The sequence below is a fragment of the Chenopodium album genome, chromosome 5 (assembly GCF_948465745.1).
Source record: "Chenopodium album chromosome 5, dcCheAlbu1.1, whole genome shotgun sequence".
Taxonomy (NCBI): Eukaryota; Viridiplantae; Streptophyta; class Magnoliopsida; order Caryophyllales; family Amaranthaceae; genus Chenopodium; species Chenopodium album.
The window spans coordinates 39,666,455-39,672,088 of record NC_137838.1 but is presented as its reverse complement, the minus strand read 5'-3'; the positions used below and the strand labels follow the sequence as shown (position 1 = coordinate 39,672,088).

The 5,634-nt window shown below is 31.2% G+C and overlaps 1 long non-coding RNA gene across 1 annotated transcript; it reads right to left on the bottom strand.

The window, feature by feature from the left end:
* Positions 1–1,890: 1,890 nt before the first annotated feature.
* Positions 1,891–4,185, bottom strand: LOC145630697 (uncharacterized). The gene is made up of 3 exons (XR_014112187.1): positions 4,092–4,185; positions 3,807–4,003; positions 1,891–2,406 (listed from the first exon to the last, which is right to left on the bottom strand). It is a non-coding gene; the product is annotated as an uncharacterized LOC145630697 (long non-coding RNA).
* Positions 4,186–5,634: the final 1,449 nt, after the last annotated feature.

Below are 5,634 nucleotides of genomic sequence, written 5' to 3'. Positions count from 1 at the left end.
TCTTTCACTTTACGTTATTTACATATTATTAGACTTGGTGATGACTCTTAAAGCATAATAAGTCAATCAACAATAATTATTCAATCAAACAACATACCAATTTAATTCTTTAATAATTAGTGACCACATAATATTTAATGTTGAACCCTTTTTAATTCTACCTCAGTGTCAAAGACACCTTAAACGCATAAAGCGCCAAAAAATCCGATCCCTCGGTGTTAAAAACACCTTAGGTGCACAAAGGCACCAACATACAATTTATTCCTTGTGTACATAGACACTTATATAGCTCCTTCCTCGTGCTTAAAGCATCAATAAAAATTATATGAACCATAATAAAATTCCTTTTCAATATTCCAAGCCAAATTAAACAATTAGTTTAATTAAACATGCTCTTTATCATGCCATAAATAAATATGTGGTTCATAAATAATATTCTAAGCTACTATTTTCCAATCAATAATCCATCATAAATAAATCATGCTTCATAATCCAATCACCAATAACATTCAAATCAAAATTTTCATTCCAAACCTAGCATGACATTACTTGAAATCAATCAAACGCATTTAGCATGCTAATACATCAACATAATTATGTTAAGTATGCGAACGTACCTTTAGTACGTTATTAAAACTGTCACGACTAGTAGAAATTGCTTACTTCAAAGTCTCCTACACATTAAATCCATAATAGAGTATTAATATCCACTCTAAACAAATTTCCAACAATATATACTATTTAAAAACCCCTCATACACTACTACAATTTCCTTGTTTTTGCGACGCTTTTAACGCTGATTTTGGACGCCAAAAAGCGTCGCAATTTTTTCTCCCGACGCTTTTTTAAAGCGTCGAAAATCAATGACTCGAGAATTTTGTAAGACACCGTAAAACGTCGATAAACTCGACACTTTTTTGCGTCCAAATGTTTGTACTAAGTGTCCCAAATTTGATTGGTTCGCGCAATTTCTTAAAATTTGCGACGCTTTTATGTGTCTAAAATCATAAAATTGTCGACGCTTTTTATTGTCCTTTTATCCTTTTCCTGTTTATATTTTCAAGAAATTTGGTGACGCTTTTTAGCGTCCATGTCACTAAAATACCAAGCATCGAGAATTTTTAACTTTTCAAAATTAATACTTCTGTTAGCGCTTTTTAACGAATATAAATATTAGGGCAGGTAATTGTAAACAACTTTGTAACCTTGTGCAAAATTGACAAAAATCTCATTTTATTTGATAAAAATTAATTACTCCATAACATATTCCCTTACACTCAAATATTCATACAAGCAAAACTAGCACAACAATGTTTCCATGAAATTTATTTATATTATTGTAACAACACATTTTGATTTGAAGAATTTCTTCTTAATCAATGAGTTCATACGCTGTCCAACAGACTACTCCGTTCATTTCTTCACAAAAAAAATTTCGATCTCCAATTAGCTGCTCCTTAATCTGCTTGCAGGAGGGCATAAAGCAAAGTTCAAATCATATTTTAGACCAGTGCATTGAACCTAAACATCAAAAATACGATGCATTAGTGGGGGTAGTTGAAGCAAGTTCCATAGTTTGTATGTTGGCTACAATTTTGGTTTAACAAATACTAAATTAAATTAGAACAAGCAACATATTGCACATGTAAAAAAGAAACAATTCTTACAAGTCAATTATCATGTTCACAAATCACTTGACAAGCATTATATATATATAATCATATATGAAGTATCATACCTTAAAAAAATATGCTAACATCTTAAATTATTAATCTACAAATTTCTGAAAGAAAGTAGAGAACCTCATTTATTATATTAGTAGAATGCTCAACAATTTCAATCAATTAGTGAAGCGAAAATATAGTATTAATTCAACGATAGTCTCACTCTTTCATTGATGCAAAGCAAGATAAGGTTATATTTATATTATATATCTGGGCATTGTTCTTTGACATTCAATACGAGTATATGTTAATTTATTGTACAAACAATTACTTTATTTATTTTCAAAAGTAAATTGAGTAGCTAGGTCTTAGGCCATATGATCAGTTCATAGTTTTGGAGAGTGTTTTAAAACTAAAGGAATAGATAAACAAAACGATAAAACACAGTAAAACTAGTGAGAAAAAAATAATAAAACACATTTAGATAAAAAAAATACACTAGAGTAGATTATAAACAGACTAAACACAAGATACAACTCATAAATCCTCCAACTATAACTAAAATATCAAACACACTCTCAAAAACAGAAAATTAACAAGGAAAAAAAACAAACAGAGAGCAAACCGTGAGCCACACTAAGAAAATTGTGGACCGTTCCTAAGCACAAATAAGGCTTATGCAGCTCTTTGCAATTCTCCGTGTATCGTTCCTAATCTCTTGAAGTATTCGTTGTCTTGAAATCTAAATGAAAAATAATACAGAGCACTTGGTTAATAAAGATGTAATGCGCATCAAAAAAGTGGACAAGTACATGAAGTAGAGCAGTAGACTAGTGGCCTAGTGGGTAAAAAAAAAAATAGCACCAAGACAAAAATAGAAAGAATATACAAAAGAAAACAAGCCAATTGGCCTAAGACTTGAAAATATACGAGATTTAGTGGTGGGAGCTCTAAAATTGAGCTCCTACTTAAATCAGACCTTGACCTTCAATAGACTAATGAGGATTATTGTAGAACAAATAAAGCTTAATAGAATTAAGCTAAAGTCTGAAAATTTATTCTTCAAATTGTATTTCAACCATAAATAGAAGTTTTCATGCAAGTTAATCTCTAAGACAAATTGGACAAATAATGCACCATTAGTTTAAGGGAAATTCCCATTGGTACACCCGTGGTTTTGACTTTTCCCATTGATACACTCCAAAATTTTTGCCTTCCCATCGGTACACCCATGGTGTGGTTTTTTTCCCAACCGTGACTAACACCGTTAAAAAGTATTTCATTAAGTGAAAATAATTAAGGAAAAGACTATAATACCCCTTTTAAACATCTAATGTCTCGATTTGCGTGTCGAAAATTGTTCGGTTAAAGTTTTGGGAGTCCTAGTCGTTAGGAATCCAAATTAACCTTGAAATTTGCAAAAAAAAAAACACAAATGTTTCATATGCGTGTCAAAAAAGTCTCGATTTGCGTGTCATTTCTTTTTTGTAATAATAATTGTTCGGTTAAGGTTTTAGGAGTCATTTTGACCCTTTATGGATCTAAATCGAACTCGAAATTGTCAAAAGATTAACAAAAATATCTCATTTTGCACGTCATGATATTTCTTTTTTGTTTTGTCATGACACGCAAAACGAGACATTTTCGTCAATTTTTTTACAATTTCGAGTTCGATTTAGTTCCTTAAAGGATCAAAATGACCCCTAAAACATTAACCGAACAATTACTATCACAAAAAAGTAATGACACGCGAACCGAGACATTTTTGACATGCACATGAGACATTTGCGCTATTTTTTTTTGCTAATTTCGAGGTTTAGATCCTTAAAGACTAACATGACTTCCAAAACTTTAACCGAACAATTTTCAACACGCAAATCGAGACATTAGATATTTAAAAGGGGTAGTATAGTCTTTTCCTTAATTATTTTTAACTTAATGAAATACTTTTTTACGGTGTTAGTCACGGTTGGGAAAAAGACTAAACCTTGGGTGTGCCGATGGGAAGGCAAAAATTTTGGAGTGTATCAATGGAAAAAGTCTAAACCACGGGTGTACCAATGGAAATTTCCCTTAGTTTAATACCCCATTTGTTCTAATATGTCTCTAAATTATCATGTATGATAAGATACTAGTACTTACTACTTAGTCTGCTTACTAGGCAGTCCGTTTATGCCAGTCTGATTTCAAAATGAATAAATAACCAGGAAAGGGACATGAAACTCATAATCCTGCAAATATAGTCAGGTCCGAGTTTTCGTACGTGTTCTGTCATGGCCCCATTTGGATTTTGAGGAAGAATAGCTAGTGTTTTGATGGTCCTTTCAAATGCCACCATCCTGACAACCAAAATGAACCCAGATATGTAATGGAAATAAAATAACAACAAAACATATGCTCATTAATCAAGTATGTCTTGATAGGTACCTTTAGATTAAGGATAGATACTGAAGTTCTCGAAGACTTGATGTGAAGTGTTTATGTAGTCCATCTACAACTTTTGCTCCATCAAGAAATTTAGGATTTGATATGTTTACATAGTCCATCTCAGCTAGAAGCCTAGAAGTCTAGATTAAACACCAAAAATGTAACATCAATTGCAAATGTATGTACACAACATATTACAAGTTGAAGTGCATACAAATAAAGACAACTACAAACATGCAAAAGCCAAAGTCCAAACTCCAAAGACACAATCAATTGATGTCTGGTCACAGGAAGGAAGGAAAGAATGAAAAAAAAAAGGCCAACATGCATTCATAAAGAATATATTACGGGTCAGTGAGCATATTGAATTATAAACATCTATCAGTCATATAAAATCACATTCCACCAAACTAATCACCTCTCGGGGTAAATGAATCAAAATATACATGCTTTACCCCATTAAAATGATCAAGCATAGCTATCAAACGGGCACTAGTAGAAATATTAGCATAGCCAACTGAAGTGATAATGGTTTAACACACAATCCAAATTTTCATCGATCATAGAAATTTAGCAACCCTTATTCTATCAATCCACACTAAATCACCAACCATATGAAACAGAGCCGCATTGAATCCTGATTTAACCAGCCCAACACTCTAGATTCGGCTGATTAAATCAAAACTAATATTAATTCAATGAATAAGTACAATTTAATTGAACATATAAATCTTCTACATTAAACTTTTATAAATTGAGTCAAGGAACTTGTAATGAGTACTCTACTACACCACCTGATCGTTTAATATATTGCTCTTCAAAGAACTTAAGGTATTTTCTTATCCCAAATAACTATTGCCACCAAGATTAAATAAGCTAATTTATACAACTTCTCACACAATTTATCTCTATACAACTAATTTATCAAATTACAAGCTCCATTAATTTCTAACAATGTAAAAAAAAAAAAAACATAGAATTATAGTAATATTAAACATAAAAAAACTAATAAACATATAAAAATCGGAGAAATGAAGTCACCTCGACAGAATTGAGCTTCAAACAACACTAAGCCCATCAACATTGTGCTTCAACTGCAAAGCAACAAAAGGCTAATTTTTAAAAATTGAATTAAAACATTAGCACAAAAAAAAACCCCAATAATCTCTATTGTGCATGAATCAAACTCACAAATGACCATGATTTTTTTAACATTTTAAAAAAAAAAAAAATTAAAGAACAATTCCACAAAACTAAAAAAAGTAAAATTGAATCCAAAAAAGAAATGATGTACCTCAATGTTATCTGCAGTAAAAGGGACGAAGTTGATTTTAATTGTAGATGAAGATCTAGATTTGAAATTGATATACCTCAATGCTAAATTGATTAAGAGACGAAGATCTGAATTTTCAGTTGGTGTACCTTATTTCGAATTATTTCGAAATTGAACCAGGCGGACGAAGATCTAAACACAAAATTGATTCAAAGAGAATCGAACATCTAAATTTGAAACTAATATAGCATATAGAGTATCTCATTCGAA